The sequence below is a fragment of the Mirounga leonina genome, unplaced genomic scaffold, assembly GCF_011800145.1.
Source record: "Mirounga leonina isolate KUSES-001 unplaced genomic scaffold, KU_Mleo_1.0 Mir_170, whole genome shotgun sequence".
Classification (NCBI taxonomy): Eukaryota; Metazoa; Chordata; class Mammalia; order Carnivora; family Phocidae; genus Mirounga; species Mirounga leonina.
In genome coordinates, this window is record NW_023270433.1 from 24,922,490 (window position 1) to 24,943,315 (window position 20,826).

Here is a 20,826-nt window from a genome sequence, read left to right on the forward strand (position 1 = left end):
TTTTTCCCCCATTTGGTCACTGAAAATTAAATGGCTATTGTGTTGGAAGTTTCTATTGGTACAACAACATACAGTCTAAAGGTGATGTTAAGCCATATGCAGGGATTACAGAGAAGGTACGTTGAAAACCACAGCTCACCAAACCCACAGCCATATCAAGAATATAATAGGGTTGAGAGAGTAGAGATTTAGAGAAAATTTATGAGGATTTCTTTAGAGAGAATTGTGGCTGTACTGTGAGTCTTCACTCCCCATCTAAGGGGGAGGTTTGAAGGGAGCTTCCCCTTTCAGCTTGTTGAGGGAAAGGAGTTCCAGTGGGACTAGTGAGCAGTTAGGGGAACACTCAGGCCTATTGTCTGACCCCACACCACTGCTCCACCCAGGATATCAGAGTATGACACCTGGACTATCTCACTGCTGTGGCAGCAAAGCAAAGGAGAATTGTTCTTTCTTGCGGACTGACCTTCACTCCCAGATTCTGTCAGAGCAAAGACAGTGTATTTACCTGGCAACCTTGAGTGGGGCCATCTTGTAGTATCCTGTTCCATAGAGTTATCAGGGTGGAAGAAATGGCCTCCATGGAGGCTAAGCCAAAGTTGTACTTCTGGATTCTTAGGGGCAGAGAAGAGAGTGAGCAATGCTAGGCCAGTGGCCCCTTTACCTGGGTCAAGGGCATGGCCTGTGACTGCTTACCGGCAAACTGTCCCAGAACACGACTTTAATATCTTCCCATCCCCAGGGCCCAACCTGTTTATGATAGGTTAAGCATTTTCTGCCACTCTTACCTTTCTTTCCTACCACCTATGCCCACCTCACCCCAACTCTGAGGGAATCAGAAACTGCAGGTGACAAGTTAGAGGAGGAGAGAATTGGCAGGTGGAAGGAGCTACTGCACTTGGTCCCCTTCCTCCAGCCCCACCCTCCCAGGGAGGCCCTCATGGGAAGCAGGCAAAATCATACCTTCAAATGAGTTGCCAGTTTTTGTTATTATCATGAGAGCCAGGCCTTTTTTTTTTTTCAAAGATTTTATTTATTTATTTGAGACAGATAGAATGAGAAACAGAGAGCATGAGAGGGAGGAGGGTCAGAGGGAGAAGCAGACTCCCCGCTGAGCAGCGAGCCCGATGCGGGACTCGATCCCGGGACTCCAGGATCATGACCTGAGCCGAAGGCAGTCGCTTAACCAACTGAGCCGCCCAGGCGCCCCCAGGCCTTTTTAATCACCAAGTTTATACTCTATCTACAACCTAAAGTGTCTATCAGACTTGATCCGAAAGGGATCCAAAAATCATGAGATTGCCTGAGTTTTCATCCCACTGAATACAATTTGAAGGGAGGGTGGGAGACAAAAGTAAAGTTACTATCTGGTTTCATTCCATGAATTCTGGTTGTTCAAGGTGCTGCTTACCCTTTCTTAACATATAATCCCTCAGCACGGAGCTCTGTAGGGATGGGAGCATTGGAGCAAACCTTACATGGAGCTCCAGCGTAGAGTCACAGAATGTCAGGCTTGGAAAGAAGTCTGATGTCATCTATTCCAAATGGCCCCCTCCTACCATTTTCAACCCCTCTGCCACATGCCTCCCAATGCTCACCGCACCTGTGTTTGATATCTGCAAAAATAAAAGGACGCACATCCTCCCAAGAGAGTTCACTCCCTTTTGAACAACACCTCTCATTTAGTTGATTGTTTCTTTTGCTATGCAAAAGATTTTAGTTTGATGTCGTCCCACATGTTTATTTTTGCTTTTTGTTGCCTTTGCTTCTTTTGGAGTCAGATCCAACAAATCATCGCCAAGACCAATGTCAAGGAGCTTTTCCCTATTTTTTTTTCTAGGAGTCTTACAGCTTCAGTTCTTCTGTGAAAGTCTTGAATCCATTTCAAGTTAATTTTGTGAGTGGTATAAGATGGGGGTCCAGTTTCCCATCCATCTTCATGTGATTATCCAGTTTTCCCAGCACCATTTATTGAAGACACTGTCCTTTCCCCATTTAGTATTCTTGGCTCCCTTGTCAAATATTAGTTGATCATAAATGTGAAGGTTTATTTCTGGGCTCTTGAATCTGCTCCGTGCGTCTGTGTGTCTATTTATATGCAAGTACAATACTGTTCGGATTACTATACCTTTGTAATATAGTTTGAAACCAGGAAGTATAATGTGGAAGTTTAGGAGACATTCATTTAGACCTGATTTAATTGTCCTTGGGTGGTGCCTGGTTACTCAGGTCTCTGGGAAACTTCACCTGCTCCCTAAACCTCTACTTTCCATATCGTTGTGACACCATATGGGAATTTTTCTCTATATCTGTGAGCGCCATGAGGTCAGGGGTTGTCTTGTTAATTGTTAAATCTACAGCACGAAGCTCAGTATTAGGAGAGTAACAGGAGCCCTTGACTTAGTTCCCCTCTCCATCAACGCGTAATCCATTATCTTCGCTGGGCATACTTCTAGCTGTTCCTGTTCAGTCTTCTGAGAAGAACTCTGATTCCTTGAATAGATTGATTATCCTTTCTTTGCTATAAGCTGCATCCCTAGGTTTGTCTCTCCACTTCTAAAAACACTTCAATTTTTATATTGTACTGAAAAGAGGAAGAAAATGACTTTCCAAGGTCAATGAATCAGGCTGGTGGGTCGACCAGGAAAGAAATAGGTGAGTTCTGGTATATCATATGAAACTCTGTCCGTAAAATCAAGCCATCCTATTTTTGCTATTTCCACCTCATTCAATGGCATTGTTTTCTTCGGAGGAATAGAAAATTTATTATTCAGACTCTGGGCAGAGGAGCAAAATGGCCTGGATTTGGAGATAAGAGGCAGTTTGCTGCCAGCCAGCTGCCACCCTTGCTATCTAACAAACGTGGGTTTAAGTGAAAACATCGTAGGCCTGTTGCTGCCTCTGTTCCCAAAGAGAGTTATTTATTTTGAGCCGTAGCTTTTCTTGTTGTTAGTGCTGTTTTTGAAAAATGGTGTGTATGTTCATCTTACTCTGTGCTTCTCCCCTTCCTCCAGCCCCAGCCTCTGCCCCAGGAGAGCCTTATAACCACTCATGAGGTTCTCTTGACCCTGGATTCTCCTGCCATCCTTTTCAATTCAATCCCTACACCACATACTTACCAAAGGTCAGTTCCGGCCTCCTTGTCAAGAGCCCCCCTGGCTCACTGAACAAGGGCCAGGTACTTGAGCATGCCCTTGTAGGCTCTCTACCTTTTGTTCTTTTCTATTGTGTTCTTTCTGCTCAGCCAGTTTCACCGACAGCTGCTTTGTGATCATGTCCTCCCTTTTTCTAGAGTACCCAGTTTCCTCCCTTGGAATGTGTCTTCTCTCTGGTTCCCCATGCTTTATTGTCATCCTACAAAGTACAGAATTAGCATTACCTTTTCCTTGAAGATTTTTGTACTCTCTCTTGCTGAAAGTGGGATGTCTCTCATCACAAGGTTGTTGAAAGGACTGAATAAGATTATGCATAAAAGCAGAGAGTGGTTGCCAAAGGCTGAGGGGAGAGGGAAATGGGGAGTTGATGTTCAATAGGTAAAAAGGTTCAGTTATGAAAGATGAATAAGTTCTAGAGATCTGATGTACAATGTTGTGCCTCTAGTCAACAATACCGTACTGTGCACATTTATTTATTTAGAGGGTAGATCTTGTGTTCAGTGTTGTTGCCACAATACAATGAAAAGATTATGCATGTGGATATGCAAAGGGAAGTGCCTAGCAGGTACCAGACACAATATTTCTTTTCCTTTCTATTTTTAATTCTTTGATCTCCAAGAGAATTTACCCATTTACTTTGTATCATAGTTATTTGTGTGCATGTCTTAATTGTTATATATCATAGCGAGAAAAAAGGTCACAGATTTTGATGTCTGATGTCTGGTTTTGAGACCTACCTCCAACATTCAATAGCTGTGTGGTCTTGAGTAAGTTGCTCAGTTTTTTTAAGAATCAGTTTTATCAACTGTTAAGAAAAAAAAGAAAAGAAAAATAATTACTATCGGTCTGGTCCTAGGGATGGATTAAATGTGACAATACATGTGAAAGGGTCCAGCATGTGGACAGATACATGGTAGGGGCTCAGAATCCTACCATGGTTTCCTTTCTCCTTTGAGGGCAGTGGCTGCAATGTTGACATGTTTGTAACACTATGGAACAGAGCATGTAGCCTTAGTCAGGCTCAGTAATATTTCCTGAATGAATGAATGAGTGGAAGGAAGGAAGGAGGGAAGGAAGGAAGGAGGGAAGGAAAGAAGGTTAAAGACAAAACAGAAGGATGAGCCCTCTTAGTTGCCTTTGTAATGCAAAAGGTTATGAGGGGTTTCAACTCAAAGACAAGCATCTCCAAAGAGAATAGAAATATTTCCTTTTTTTTCTAAGCCTGTGCAACATTTTCAACAGCAGCTGCAACCTTGAAATTTGGAAGGGAGAGCTGTTTAAAGCTCCTGACTTCTGGAAGTCAGTAGTTGTTATTCCAGCAGTGCCACCTCTGTTAGAGAAAAAATTATGGTGGCACTTGCGAAAATGGTAAGGAAGACTTTTTTCAAGACTATTACGGTAAGGGTCAGCTCTATTGCAATTGGGGAGAGAGATGGAGCTGAACTCCGACTACAGCAAGGACAAAGGGATTTATAGCCAAGGAGCAGAATGATGGGGCCAGGGGATAAGAAATTACTAAGGAGAGACATCAAGAGTTGGGAAATTCTTGCCAAACTAACCCAACAGGATTTTTGCTAAAGGAAGGCCAAGGACTGAGGCATCAAAGGTGGGGAATGAGGATTTGGATCAGATATCAAGGGTTGGGGGTGGATTCTCACTAGACTAACAGCAGGATTCTTGATAAAACTGGGCTAGGCAGGCTGAGGAGGACAGGATGGGGGCGAAGGTGAAAGTCTAGTCGAGAAGAGGGCCCTGAGGAGCTTGGCTAAGGTTTGGTCAAGGAGAGAGTATTTGCCACCTCTCTCTTTTCACACAGGACAGAGGCTCTGAAAGAGGCCTGCTGAAAGCCGTCAGGCTAGCCTAGCTGGGAGAGCAGGGCTGGAGCACGAGTCTGCCCTAGAAGTTGGGAGGGTTTGGCAAAATGTTGTAAACATTCCTATCTCTGGGTTTTCATTTTTAAAAAGGACAGAATACCCCTTTTCCTCCCAACCACCTTGGTGGGCGTATTAGTTTCCTGTGACCTTTGCAGCAAAGAACCACGAACGTGGTTTAAAACAGCAGAAATGCATTCTCACAGTTCTGGCGGCCAGAAGTCTGAGATCTCTACTGCTCCATCAAAATCAAAGCCTCCGTGGGGCTGGACTCCTTTTGAAGGTCCTCGGGGAGAATATGTTCCCTGCATCTTCTAATGTCTGGTGACTGCTGGCATTCCTTGTTTTGGCCCCATCGCTCCAATCTCTGCCTCCATCTTTATACGACCTTCTTTTCTTCTGTTTCTAATTTCCCTCTGCATCCCTCTTATATGAATACAATATGTGTTAGTCGGCTGGGGCTGCCATCACAAAATACCATAGAGTGGATGGCTTAAATAAAAGAAAGGGTATTCCTCACAATTGTGGAGGCTGGGAAGGTAAAGATGAAGGTATTGGCCGAGTTGATTTCTAGTTAGAGTTCCCTTCCTGGCTGGCAGACAGCTGCCTTCTCCCTGGGTCCTCACATGGTGTGTGTATGTTGGGGGCAGGGGAGACAGAGAAAGAGAGAAAGAGAGAGCTCTTCCTCTTCTTGTAAAGCCACCAGTCCTCTCAGATTGGGGCCCCACCCTCATGACCTCATTTAAACTTAATTACTTCTTAAAGGCCCTATTTTTTAGTACAGTCCCACTGGGGATTACGACTTCAATGTATGAATTTGAGGGGTACACAATTCAGTTCATAACACATGTGATTGCATTTATGACCACTTGGATAATGCAAGATAATCTACCCATCTCAAGAATCTTAACCTAATCATATCTGTAGAGACCCTTTTTCAGAAAAAGGTAATATTTACAGGTACCAGAATTGGGACCTCATATATCTGGGTGTTCATTATTCAGCCTACTTCTAGCCAGCCAAATGAGCCTGGATTTATAAAGCAATTGGACATCCCTCATGGTATTAATCAAATCCAGAACATTATAGATTTATTCACAATTAAATGGTCCTCAAGGTTATTTCCAAGTTCCATCATTCTAGAGTTTTGTTGCTTTGAACTTTGCTGATGTGGGTAGTCTCTGGGAACCTTTACTTAGCCTATTGGTCCTTTCCACCTAGATATTTAATAAATATCAAATTTAACAGAATCACTTTCCTCCCATCAGACTTATTCCTTCCTTGTTCCTCCATGTCAGTAAACAGCAAGGCATCCATCCAATAGTTCAAGCCAAAAGCCCAGGAGCACTCAATTCCTCTCTTTCCCTGCCCTTTAAATCCCATTGTGATCTTTACTTGGCATCAAGGAAATACAAATCAAAACCACAATGAGATACCACCTCACACCGGTCAGAATGGCTAAAATTAACAACTCAGGGAACAACAGATGTTGGTGAGGATGCGGAGAAAGGGGAACCCTCTTACACTGTTGGTGGGAATGCAGGTTGGTACAGCCACTCTGGAAAACAGTAAGGAGGTTCCTCAAAAAGTTAAAAATAGAGCTACCCTATAACCCAGCAGTTGAACTAGAGGATCCAAAGGATACAAACATAGTGTTTCATGCACCCCAATGTTTATAGCACTAATGTCCACAATAGCCAAACTATGGAAAGAGTCCAGATGTCCATCAACAGATGAATGGATAAGAGGTGATATATATATTTCATTGAATGTACATTGTATATACATACAATGGAATATTACTCAGCCATTAAAAAGAATGAAATCTTGCCATTGGCAACGATATGAATGGAACTAGAGGGTATTATGCTAAGCTAAATAAGTCAGTCACAGAAAGACAAATACCGTATGATTTCACTCATGGGGAATTTAAGAAACAAAACAGATGAACATTGGGGAAGGGAAAGGAAAATAAAATAAGATGAAAGAGAGGGAGGCAAACTATAAGAGACTCTTAACTATAGGAAACAAACTCAGGGTTGCTGGAGGGGGGTGGGTGGGGGGATGGGGTAACTGAGTGATGGGCATTAGGGAGGGCGCTTGATGGAATGAGCACTGGGTGTTGTATGCAACTGATGAATCACTAAATTCTACCTCTGAAACTAATAATACAGTATATGTTAACTAAATTGAATTTAAATAAATTTTTTTAAAAAATCCCATTGTGATCTTTAGCAAACAGTACAGCATGGGACCCACCAATCAGAACAAAGTCAGGCTGTAGAGTTGTCGAGTGGGGTCCCTACCATGCTAAACATTGATATTTTATTTTTGGGTTCTAGAGGAAGTCTGGGTGTATTGGGGTGTTGGGGTTGGGGCACCACTTGGGAGCTCTCGGCTGTGACCGTTTACCAACTGGTGTAGAAATATTTCAATATTTTGGCCACTAGGAGGGCTCTCTGGGGACTTACCAGCTAAATAGCAGTCCTGCCCACATCCACTTACCAAGTTCTGTCACCTTTATATCCAAAAGCTATCTCACATCCAGCTACCTTCTGTCCACCTCAGTGGTTGTTACCCCAGAACTGGCTACCATCGTCTCTTGTCTGTACTCCTGCACTAGGCTCTAGGGCTTCCCTGCTCCCAAGCACACACCTCTACACTCTATTCTCCAAGCAATAGCCACAGTGATCTCTGAAAAATACAAGTTGTAGGATGTAATCCTGCTGCAGTGAATTCTGTTATACATAGTACCAAATGCAAACTTCTTATCCTGACCTTCATTTGGCCTTTCTTTACCTCTCTGCTCTAACCTCATTTTCTCTGCTCTCTTTCATTCTACCCAGTGGCCTTCTTTCTATATGTTCTTTCCTCCCCTCCCCTCACCTTGGCACTAGCAGTTCTCTCTGGAATGCTGTTCCTGACTAGATCTTTGCATGGCTGTCTTCTCATTCAGGGCCTAAGTGTCATTCTATTGCATTTGTTATAATAAGATGAGATTTGTACAATACCTTTTGTTTATACACTCAAACTTGTATGGACGTTTATTACTATGAATGTGGCTCTCTGCTGGGGACCAAGGTGCACAGATGAATAAGACCATGTTGTTCTTCTCAAGGGCCTCAGTTGAGTAAGAGAGCCAGAAAAGTAATTTCAAAGACTTCAAGATATTTCTGGTACAGTGCAAAAATGAGTTGTAATGGAAGTCTTGTGGGAGAACAGGGAAGGACGTAACTATTAATAACTGTGCCTGGGGGAATCCAGGAAGGGTTTTGAGAGTAACTGATTTTACCTGGATAATTACAGTGGAGAATCCTTATTTTAGAATGAATGAAACTGAACTAAATTATACCATTCTATTTAAGACCTAAGACTTGGGGCGCCTGGGTGGCTCAGTCGTTAAGCGTCTGCCTTCAGCTCAGGTCATGGTCCCAGGGTCCTGGGATCGAGCCCCGCATCAGGCTCACTGCTCCGCGGGAAGCCTGCTTCTCCCCTCCCATTCCCCCTGCTTGTATTCCCTCTCTCGCTGTGTCTCTCTCTGTCAAATAAATGAATAAAATCTTTAAAAAAAAAAAAAAAAGACCTAAGACTTATCTGTGTTTGGTACAGATAAATATTTAAATAAATTAGATAAATATTTAAACATGAGATATTCCTGATTTTCATACACAATTTTAATGGGCATTAAATATATTCAGAGTAGGTGTCTTTATATTTTTAATCCATTAGGGGGATAAGCACTTCTCATTTAGCTGACTTGACAACAAAGATTGATGGAGCAAGTAATATCAGGTGTGAGACCTTTGAATATCAGGTGGGGGTTCTAGTTTTTCCAGTTGAAATGAGGTGAGTAGAAGGTCATGGTCACACAGCTGACCTCTTTTATTCCTGAAATGAACTTGATGAAGTCGATCCCTTATTCCTTGGACAGGTAAGCACATTCCTAATTGTCCTTCACATTTCCCAGGGTGGATGTCTTTTCCTTTCCCCCCCAGCTTTATTGAGATATAATTGACATATTGCTTTGTGTTATGTGTAAGATATACAATGTAATGATTTGATACATGTGTATATTGCAAAATTATTACCACAGTAAGTTTACTTAACACATCCATCACTTAACATAATTACATTGTGTGTGTGTGTGTGTGTGTGTGTGTGTGTGTGTGTGGTGAGAGCATTTAAAATCTCCTCTTTTAACCACTTTCATGTATATAATACAGTGTTGTTAACTATAGTCACCATGCCCTGCATTATATTCCCAGAACTTATTCATCTTGTAATTGGAAGCTTGTATGCTGTGAACACATCTCCCCATTTTGACCACCCCCAACCCCTGGCAACCACCACCAGTCTATTCTGTTTCCATGAGTTCAGCATTTTAAAATTCTACATATAAGTGAGGTCATATGATATTTGTCTCTAATTTATTTCACTTAGCATGATGCCCTCAGGTTTCATTCATATTGTCACAAATGGCACGATGTCCTTTTTTATGGCCAAGCAATATTCTAGTGTGTGTGTGTCTGTGTGTCTGTGTGTCTGTGTATTTGTATGTATTGTATTTTCTTTATTCGTGTATCTATTTATCGACACTTAGGTTATTTCCGTGTCTTGGCAATTGTGAATGATGCTGCAATGAACATTCTTTGAGACAGTGATTTCATTTTCTTGGGTGTCTCTTTCTAATCCATCTTTGTAGAGATAAGAGAGACAAGGACATGTCAAACCTTGATTTTCACTGCATATTTACTATATCATAACCACCTGGCTTTATTTTTCTTATACTTCTCTTTCCTAGTAGTCATCAGAATTTGTAATTGTATGTTAATTTTTGGATTTTTGTTGTTGTTGTTGAATATCTGTCTCTGCTACATTGGAAACTCCATGAAGGAGGACATTTCTGTGGTCTGCTGCTGTATCTCCTTATTGAGCACCTAACATATAGTTGGTACTCTGGATATATTTATTCAACAAATGAATACATGAATAATCCTGATAGTTTGAGTAAAAGAGGATAATTGGAGGATTCACATAAATTAAAATATGATTGAGGTTGTGAGACACCTCCTTAGAGGGTAAATCAACCTGTTGTAGTTCATGGAGCTGTTTCAACTAGATGTGAATTCCAGGTGCCCAACCATTCTGGTATTTTTTTCCATAAGGATAATTTAAATTGGACTCCTAGGGTAGGAGGTGCTAAAAATTATAGATAATGGACATATCATTTATTTGCTCACTAAGCGAGTATTGTTTGCTCCTAAAAGAAGGGAAGAATTGCTAGTCATTCCTATATCTAACAGAATATACAGTGGTCCCCCTGTATCCATGGTTTCACTTTCTGTGGTGTCAGGTACTGGAGGTCAACTGTGGTTTGGAAGCAGAGGATGTTCCTTTTGACCTTGTCAGAAGGTCAGTAGTAACCTCCTGCTAGTCACAATGCCTATGCCATTCACCTCACTTTATCTCATCAAGTAGGCATTTTATCATCTCACATCATGGCAAAAAGAAGGGTGAGTAGAGTAAATAAGGTATTTTGAGAGATCACATTCACATAATTCTTATTGAAGTATATTGTTAGAAGTGCTCTATTTTATTATGTTATTATTGTTAGTCTTTTACCGTGCCTAATTTATCGTAGACATGTATGTATAGGGAAAAACAGCATATAAAGGGTTTGGTACTACCTGTGGTTTCAGGTGTCCACTAGGAGTCTGGGAACATATTCCCCACAGATAAAGGGGGTAACTGTATTATTATTTATTGAATATACTCAAGAATATTCTTCAGGATACATTTATTTTATTTTTATTTTTATTTTTTTAAAGATTTTATTTATTTATTTGACAGAGAGAGACATAGAGAGGAAACACAAGCAGGGGGAGTGGGAGAGGGAGAAGCAGACTTCCTGCGGAGAAGGGAACCCGATGCAGGGCTCGATCCCAGGACCCTGGGATCATGACCTGAGCCGAAGGCAGACGCTTAACGACTGAGCCACCCAGGTGCCCCCTTCAGGATACATTTTAATAAATGGGTAAAATTGGTATAATTTGGGAATAGGTCATTTAACAAGTATTTCAAATTTGGTGAATAGATCATTGAACAGATAGGCTTCTTTGTACTCCTCTGGGTATCAAGCCCCACCTGCCTTTTGGTGGGAGAGGCTTACAGTGTCTTTGTCAATTAAAAAAGCCTGTGATTCACCCAGATGGTCCAGATGGGGCTCAGTAAAATCTCCTGGCAAGTCTGCCCCTTGGTTTCCCATCCTGTCATTAGGAATTGATTTGATGTAGTCTGATCATGCACATGTCTTAGGCTTATTTTAGTAGAAAATGATAGCTGGAAAGTGTTGGGTGTCTTTCAGCCAAAGATCACCAGGAACACATTTGTAGTTGAAGTTAGGTTTCTTGGTGAGGCAGGCAGATGCTCCCCCAAGATTCCTGCCCCCTGGTAGACAAGCCCTGTATAATCCTCCCCACCCCAGTCTAAATGGGACCTGTGAATATGTTGGAATGTCACTCCCACAGTTAAGTTACTAATCAGTCAAAAAGCAGATTATCCTGGGTGGGCCTGACCTAATCAGGTGAGCCCTTGAAAGAAAGTGAAATATTAGGGAGATCATCCAACTGGGCTGGGAAAAAAAAAAAAAGCCCAATCATGTTGTGAACTGCCTATGGAAGGGCCCCATACAGCTAAGACATGAAAGTGGCCTCTCAGAGCTGAAAATGACCCCTGGTCAACAGCTAACAGCCAAAAGCCGACAAGAAAATGAAACTTCAGTCCTACCACTACAAAGAACCAAATTCTGTTGACAACTTGAGTGAGCTTGGAAGGACCCCAAGCTGCAGATGAGAACACAGCCCCAGCTGACCCCTGATTTTAGCCTTGTGATAGACTGAGAAGACCCAGCTAGCCTATGCCCAGACTCCTGTCCCAGGGAAACTACGAAGTAATACATTTCTACTGTCTTTAAGCCTCTAAATTTATGGCAATATGTTATGCAGTAACATATAATAGAAAACTAATGCAACTGGTTCCTTGCAACAAGGGAGACAAAACAAAATCGAGAGACTTGGAGCATCTCAGTGAGGGAGTTGTCAAAGGGGGTCGTTCTGGAATCTGGGCTTGTGTTAGGTGATTTGGGCAAGGGTTCAAGGAAGCATGATTTTGTTCTGGTTTGGGTGCTATCGGAAAGAAGGGACTAGTCCGTGATTGGGTAGCGTAATAAGTTTTATCTAAGAGGCAGGACTAAAGCTGCAATGGGTGAAGAAGCCCAGTCACTCACATCAGCAGCAAGAGGGGGATGTTTGGCCATTTTTGTGGCTTGGACAGTGCTCCTGTCTTTGTCTTCAGACACCATTCCAGAATGGCCCTGTTTTTGTCTCACTCATCACAGTCAGAGTGGCCTTGTGTTTCACAGAAAAACACTGTGTGTTTCCTGTTAGAACCAGGCCGGCTCTGAGCTGACAGCCATCAGGGGCTGCTTTGGTGTAGATAGGTGATAGTTAAATACTCCTACAACCTCACTTAACAGGTCTGGGTTGTTTTTTTTTTTTTTTCAGATATGGCAATTTTAATAAATTAATTAATGGGGGGGGTGCCTGGATAGCTCGGTTGATTAAATATCTGACTTTTGATTTTGGCTCAGGTTATGATCTCAGGGTCCTAGGATCAAGCCCCATGTTGGGCTCTGCACTTGGCATGGAGCCTGCTTAAGATTCTCTCCTTCTGCCACTCCCCCCTTAAAAAAGGATAAAAAAATTACTTCTTAAAAAAGTGGATGGGAGGGTCTTTATAAGATAATTTTTTATAGCTTTATTGAGGTATAAATGATATACAAAGAAGTGCACATATTTAATGTATACAATTTGATGCATTTGGACATATGCAAATTCTGCTAGGTGTACAAACATTTACTAAATAAATGCTTATTAGCAAGCCATCACACACACAAAAAATCATATGATCTGTTCCATGAGCTTAAGGAAGTCTGTTCTTAGGTGCTCAATCTACACTTCGCATCAAAGGTTCATTTGAGGGTTGCCTGGGTGGCTCAGTCATTAGGCGTCTGCCTTCGGCTCAGGTCATGATCCCAGGGTCCTGGGGTCGAGCCCCGCATCGGGCTCCCTGCTCAGCAGGAAGCCTGCTTCTCCCTCTCCCACTCCCCCTGCTTGTGTTCCCTCTCTCGCTGTGTCTCTCTCTGTCAAGTAAATAAATAAAGTTTCTTAAAAAAAAAAAAAAGATTCATTTGAAGTAAAGACAAGGCTCCTGTCACCCACAGAGCTGGCCTTAGGCAGAATCTTTGAGAATTCATTGCCAAACATGGGACTACTTAGGTATTTAGCTTAGAGCAGTATATCCCTAGTATATGCCTAGTGTAAATCTCTAATAAAATATCCCTAAGATTAAAGGGTATAGGCCTCACTGGATTCTCATACCCCCCTCTGCAAAGGTAGGAAGTTTCTCTAAAATATTATTAGCCCATATATATATATAGGCATATATATGTATATGTATGTATGTATATATATGTATATATAGCCCATATATACAGTCACATATGTTTAAGTATAATATCACCGTAATTTCACCAGTTGAGAGCCTGTTTGCAACATTCATCATTAATTTAATATTTAAGTAAACTATTTAATAAAAACTCATTTGATGTCCAGTATGCTAATTTTCAAAGCACTTGTTTTTGATTGAGATTGGATATAGAAGAACATGTAGTACCTCCCACTTGAAGAATGAATATCTTGAAGAATAAGAATCTAGATTAGAATGCCATTTGACCACCCCTGAATTTTGTATACTTCAAGATACTGCAGTTTCTGCGCTAGAACTTGATCCAGTAGCTCTCATTCTTGACCATCTACTGGAGTCACCTGAAGGAACTTTTTAAACCATCTATGCTGATGCTGCTCCACACCAAATACATCAGACTCTCTGGAGGTGGCATCCAGGCAGTGGTATTTTTAAAAGTTTCCCAGGTGACTTCAGCCTGCAGCCCAGGTCAAGTACCATTGTCTTAATCCAAAAATGTAATAACATCACATTGTCTGTGTTGAGGTCAAGTAAATTATGACTCTCTTAAAACGGCTGCCCAGTGAGAATTACCTGGGGAGCATTAAAAAAAAAAAAGATGCTTCGACCTAACCACAGACCAGTGAAGTCAGAATCAAGGGGTGAGGGCCTGAGCACCGGCACGTTAAGCATTTCCAAGGGGCTCTAATATGCAGATGTGTGCAGGTCTGTTGTATGGGCTACGTATGGACGACTGTAGCCAGCAGTAAAGGAAGAGCCTCAAGAGGAGAGTATCTTGCTCCCACTTGTGTGATGCGAGGGGCATCTCCCGTGGTTGGCAGGGGCTGGCTTATATCCCTGAGGGCTCCCAGACTCTGGACGCTGGGGGGAGCTTGCCACGGTCCCAGTGCCGACTCTCCTCTCCCTAAGCCAATTCCCCATTATGCTCTCATCCCAGACCTCCTTTAAAGTACATGTCTCCACCTGACCTGGAACGTGGGGTAGGAAGCATGAAGATCCCTATCTCCAGTCCTTCTCCCTTTACGTGCTGTGTGCCAAGGCCCTTCAGATGGACCCTGTCTATGCAGTCTACACAAGGATGGTTAAAGGTAGCATCCTGGGCACCAGCACCACCTCCAGACTGCCCCAGCCTCCTCTTGTTTGCTTTTTCCCCCCTTTAAATCCTTCCTGTAGCTCTGGTTCTTCCCTGCCCCTTTGAAGGGGTGACAGGAGGGAGCATCACAGAGTCATTAAGAAACACAGATTTTGGAGTCACATCCTCTTGGGTTTGAATTCACCACTTGTTTCCTGAGTGATCTTGGCCAGCCACTTGACCTCTCTGAGCCTGAGTTTCATCTGTTTAAAATAAAAAGGTCAAAAATACTAATTTCATAGGTTTTTGTGGAGATTAATTAGATGGTGCCTGTAGGAGGCCTAGGACAGAAACTGGCATACAATCAGACTTAATAAACTCCATCTTTGTTATTGTTACTGCTATTATTATCCAGCTTGGGAATTCCAAGCCGAATATAGTTTGACTCTGGCCTCCTTCTGGAAACATGGTTCTCAACGTTGGCTTTACTTTGGAAATAAAAAAAAAATCTGGGGCCTGGGCTCCACCCCAGAGATTCTGACACAATCATTCTGGGGTGGGGCCTGAGTCTTGATTATTTTAAAAGCTCCCCAGGTGATTGTAATGTGCAGCCAAGGTTGAGAACCAGAGCAGTGGTTCCTAAAATGTAGTCCAAGGACCAGAAGCATCAGTACCTGGGAGCTTGTTAGAAATGCAGGTTCTCAGGCCTCATGCCCACCCTCCTGAATCAGAATTTTGAGAGGCAGGGCCCAGTGATCTGTGTTTTAATTCCTCCAGGGGATCCTGATGCTCAGTAGAGTTTGAGATCTGCTACTATAGAGAACCTGCCCTCTACCATACAAGCCTCTGCTGGCTCTCTTTGGTGGTCCACATGGCTATGGGGAGACCTCTCTTTGTGGGGTACTTTTTTCCTATCAGTAGCAGTATTGCTCCTGAGTTTCAGCCTGCCTATTGGAGGATCAAGTTTAAAGCTGGTCCATCATAATGGGGCGCCTGGGTGACTCAGTCGGTTAAGCGTCTGCATTCGGCTCAGGTCATGATCCTGGGGTCCTGGGATGGAGCTCCACTCAGTGAGGAGTCTGCTTCTCCCTCTCCCTCTGACTCTTCCCCTCTGCTCATGCTCACACTCATGCTCACGCATGCTCTCTCTCTCTCAAATGAATAAATAAAAAGTCTTAAAAAAAAAAGCTGGTCTATCACTAAAATAAAATGGGCACATGCATAACTGGATTAACCAAGGACAATGCACATATACGTGTGCTCACATTCATCTGGCAAGGTTTTCAGCAAACTCTATCATCAGTTTTGCCTTATGCTTTGTTTTAAATCAAACAGAGGAACTTACTGGCTTTATTTTCTTTGTATTTCATTTTTCTTGGTATTTAATAGCAAGCGCTGAAAGGGATCTTGACATAATAAAGCAAACTTTAAAGATATCCATTGTTGTGACCTGACCTAGGCTGATTTGCCTGTTCACAATGATTAGCTTCTTTTTGTTGAATGCTCCTGGTTTCCAATGATTAGAGGTGTGTGAGGGCAGTAGGTCTCCTTGCCCAAAACCTTGCTTCTGGGTGATGTGTTATGAAGCAAGCAAGTCTTGAACCAAATTCAGCCACAACAACAAAATAACAAACAAACAAAACAATAACAGAAAATAGACACAAAGATGAGTCGATCTGTTTGGTGAGCCCACTGAAATGTGGCCCCTCTGGCGTTGGGGTTCTCCAACCTGAAAGGTTTGCTTTGAGGCAAAATGCCACAAGGCTCTGATCATTGGCTAAACTTTTCCGGCATCCCTGGCATTTTGGGTGCTGGACTTCTCTGGGTATCATAGGATATTTTGCAACCCAGGACCCAGGCATTGAATTCTGTTAGGCATCCTTCTCACAACTATTACCCCCCAGTCATTGTGACAACCCCAAAATGTCCCTCTCCCCCCATTTTCACATCTCTGTAATCTGATGAATGTAGGGGTAATGGGATCAAATAGAATTCTTTACCTAAAGCCTCACTCCAAAGGTGTTAGGTTGCAGGGTTTTGAGACCCGATTTTTCAAAATATTCTGTTATTGCAAGGCAGAATGCTTCTTGAATAGCTCACATTTTGCCAGTGAAACATTATTTCTAATATCCCTTATGCTAATTAACAAGCTCAATATGCTGCTTCAGATAGTGGTATTTAAAGCAAGCACTTGTCACGGTGCTTGTAGCTGGAGTTGGAGTGGGGGCTCCTGATTAGGGTCTTTCAAATGCTAACCAGCCACCTCTGGAATGTGGATTCTTGATTAGGGTACTTCACATATTAATTAACTGTTTCTAGGGTATAGATTACTTTTAATTTACACCTCATATTTGTCACTGTCTATGCTGAAGCACGTAGATGTCAATGCCAGATAAGGTACCATACCTTAGCAGGGAAACCTCTGGTGTGCTGGGTGTAGAAATTAGCACACGTCTGGTGAGTGGTCCAGCAGCAGGTGTGGGAAGGCCGTGGAACACGTCTTGCCTTTGACCCAGGCATACTGTGACCAACCATCTTGGTTTACCAGGACTGAGGGCTTCCCGGGATTTGAGGTTTTCAGTGCAAAACCCAGAATGGTCCAGGGCAAACCAGGACAGTGGACTACACCTACCAGCGACTCGGCCTCTAGAAAGCTGTCCTCAGGTAACAAGTCCGGAAAGGTTACAGATAGTAGGTGTTCATTGTGAAAGTGCAGACTTGGAAGCAAGTTACAGAGTTAGCAATGGGGAATCTGTTGAATAAATTTTGGTGTATGCATCATATGGAGTATTCTAGTTCTAAAAAACTCATGTTCCCTGTATTCGTCACCTTGGGCTGCCCAAATGAAATACCACAGACTGGGTGGCTTAGACAATAGAAATTCATTTTCTCCTTCAACAGTCGTAGAGGCCTGAAGTCCCAGATCTGGGAAGAGCTCACAGGGTTGATTTCTGGGGAAGGCTCTCTTCCTTGGTTATAGCTGGCTGCGTTCTTGCTGTGTCCTTATGAAGCAGAGAGAGCAAGCCTGCTCTCCCGGGTCTCTTCTCAGAAGGGCACTAATCCTATTGGACTAGGGCCCCCCTTTATGATCTCATTTAGCCCTAATTACTGCCTTACTCCAAACACAGTCACACTGGGGGCTTAAGGCTTCAACATACGAATGTTGGGAGGATAGAATTCCAGCCCATAGCATTCTTAAAGACCACTTGTGGAGAAGAAGTATGTACACAATATATTGGTAACTGAAGCACAACACAGTGTGTATGGTATGATTCAGATATTGTCTGAAGAGCAAGTGAGAAGAAAACATATGCATCTACAGCAAGGCTTGAAGACTATACAGCATGTTAAAAAAAATGGAAATTAAGATGATTTTAAATTTCTTTATACTTTCTGTAGTTTGCTGTAATCTTTTGTATCCAAAATTTTAAAAGGCTAGCATGCAGTACTTTTTATTTTTATTTATTTATTTTTTTTGAGAGAGAGAGAGACATGCACGCACATCAGAGTGGGCAGGGGGAGGGACAGAGGGACAGGGAGCGATAGAATCTTAAGCAGACTTGGTGCTGAGCGTGGAGCCCAATGCGGAGCTCCATCTCATGACCCTGAGATCATGACCTGAGCCGAAATCGAGAGTTGGATGCTTAACTTACTGAGCAACCCAGGCACCCCTGCAGTACTTTTTAAATAAGAAAATTGTAGTTTAAAAATACAAACTCTGGGGCACCTGGGTGGCTCAGTCAGTTGAGTGCAGTCTGCCTTTGGCTCAGCTCATGATCCCAGGGTTCTGGGATCAAACCCCGTGTTGGGCTTCCTGCTCAGAGGGGGTCTGCTTCTCCCTCTCCCTCTGCCCTTCCTCCCCACTCTCTCAAAAAAATAAATTAAAATCTTAAAAAAAAATACGAGCTTTGGTTAGATTGCTGTCAGACCAGGGGAGAATGGGTGTGGCATCTATTAAGGAGAAAAACGGGGCCTAGATTGGTGGTAACTGAAAACGAACAAATGAAGAGGAAATCTAGGATGTTTATGTAGCCCTGAATCGAATACTCCCTGTATAATTTGGCAAACTGAGCCTTGCTGTCTATGAGAATGGGTAGTAGTTTAACGTGTGGTATTGGGAACTGACCAACATGGCTGGAATCCCAGCCCATCGGCTTGCTGGCTGTCTGTCCTTGGGCAAGTTTCTGTCTGTCCCACTTGTCTGTCAGACGGGAATAACACTAGTGCCTATGCCATCGGCTTGTTGTAAGGTCAGAATGAGTTATTTCATGAAAGTAATGTACCTGCCAAGGAGAAAGATGTTCAACAAAGCAACTATTGTTGCTATTATTATCTTTCTCCTAAGAATGCCTGGCTCTGCATCTTAGACGACGCTTAGAAATTCTTTTTGCATCATGGCTTTGGACAGCATTCCCCTTGTCTCTTTGGTAGGGGTTTGTTCATTGTTGTTAGACTTTTTAGATTTGACAAATAAACACTGGACACCCAGGTAAATCTGAATTTCAGATAAATAACAAATAATTTTTTAGTCTAAGTGTGTTCAAATATTGCCTGGGGCATACTTACATTAAAAAAATTGTTCATCATTTATCTGAAATTCAAATTTAACTGGGTGTTCTCTATTTTATCTGGCAATCTTAATTATTATAGATGTGACAACAGCATCGAAAAGAAAGCCAACAACGAAGCTTTCTTAATGAGATCCTTCTAAGCCAAGTCTGCCCCTGCTGAATAGTGGGGAGTGTGTGAAATAACTGATGTGTAGGTCTTGGCTTGGCATGTGATGCATAGTACATGCACAGTAAACTAGGCAGCAGAGCCTACCCTTTATTAGCCATGCGACTTTGGGGACATGACATAATCTCTTTAAGCTGCAATATCTTCAGATGTGAAATGGGGCTAATAATAAGACCTGCTTCATGCCATGGAGCTGGAATGTCGATTTCCAGCCTCCTCTGAAGGGGAAGGCATACTAGGAGTGGGATGGACACTGAGAGCTTTGGCTGTGGCTGACCCAACAAAAGAAATGAGATCTTGCCATTTGTAATGACGTGGATGGAACTGGAGGGTATTATGCTAAGCAAAATAAGTCAATCAGAGAAAGACATGTATCATATGACCTCACTGATATGAGGAATTCTTAATCGCAGGAAACAAACTGAGGGTTGTTGGAGTGGTGGGGGTGGGAGGGATGGGTGACTGGGTGATAGACACTGGAGAGGGTATGTGCTCTGGTAAGCGCTGTGAATTGTGCAAGACTGTTGAATCACAGACCTGCACCTCTGAAACAAATAATACATTATAATGTTAAAAAAAAGAAGAGAGTAGGAAGGAAAAAATGAAGGGGGGGAAATTGGATGGGGAGATGAACCATGAGAGACGATGGACTCTGAGAAACAAACTGAGGGTTCTAGAGGGGAGGGGGCTGGGGGGATGGGTTAGCCTGGTGATGGGTATTAAGGAGGGCACGTTCTGCATGGAGCACTGGGTGTTATACACAAACAATGAATCATGGAACACTACATCAAAAACTAATGATGTAATGTATGGCGATTAACATCACATGATAAAATTTAAAAAATGCAAAAAAAAAAAATGTCATGACAGCAAAGGCTGCCGTAGGAAGTGCTATCTGGATCAGGAATGAGATATCCCGCTCCTGTCCTGCAGCATTCGGCGTCAGCCCTCTTGCTGCGAGGGGACTTCTTGTGTTTGAGACCCAGCCTTGATTCTTCTCTTCCACCGCCTTCTACTCCCTTCCTCCCTAGGGACCGGTCTCAATCCTGACCCCCATTCTAGGCTCCGAGACTTGGTTATTGGTGCCAGATTTCTCAGGCCTACCAACCTGAATTTCTACACAGTGCCTCTCCTGGCTCTCTTGTCTTTGTGCCCTGCTGTCAGATAACTTTCCTCTATTCTTTGAAGTGTGCTCTTTACCTCCAGATTGTACCTTTTCTTATCACCTGGAGCTCATCTGCTCTGGTCTACCCTGCCTGTGACATCCCCTGTGAGCCTGGTTCAGTTTGCCAAACCCATGGTTTCCCCCTCTTGCTATGGTTAAGGGTTATGAGAAAGAAAAAGTCCTCATGGACCAAACCCAGACATTGAGAATTTCAAGCCACAGAGCATGAGCCTAGCTGTAGCCTGCTTGCTCCTGGGGCGGGGGGGGGGGGGGGGGGGGGGGGGG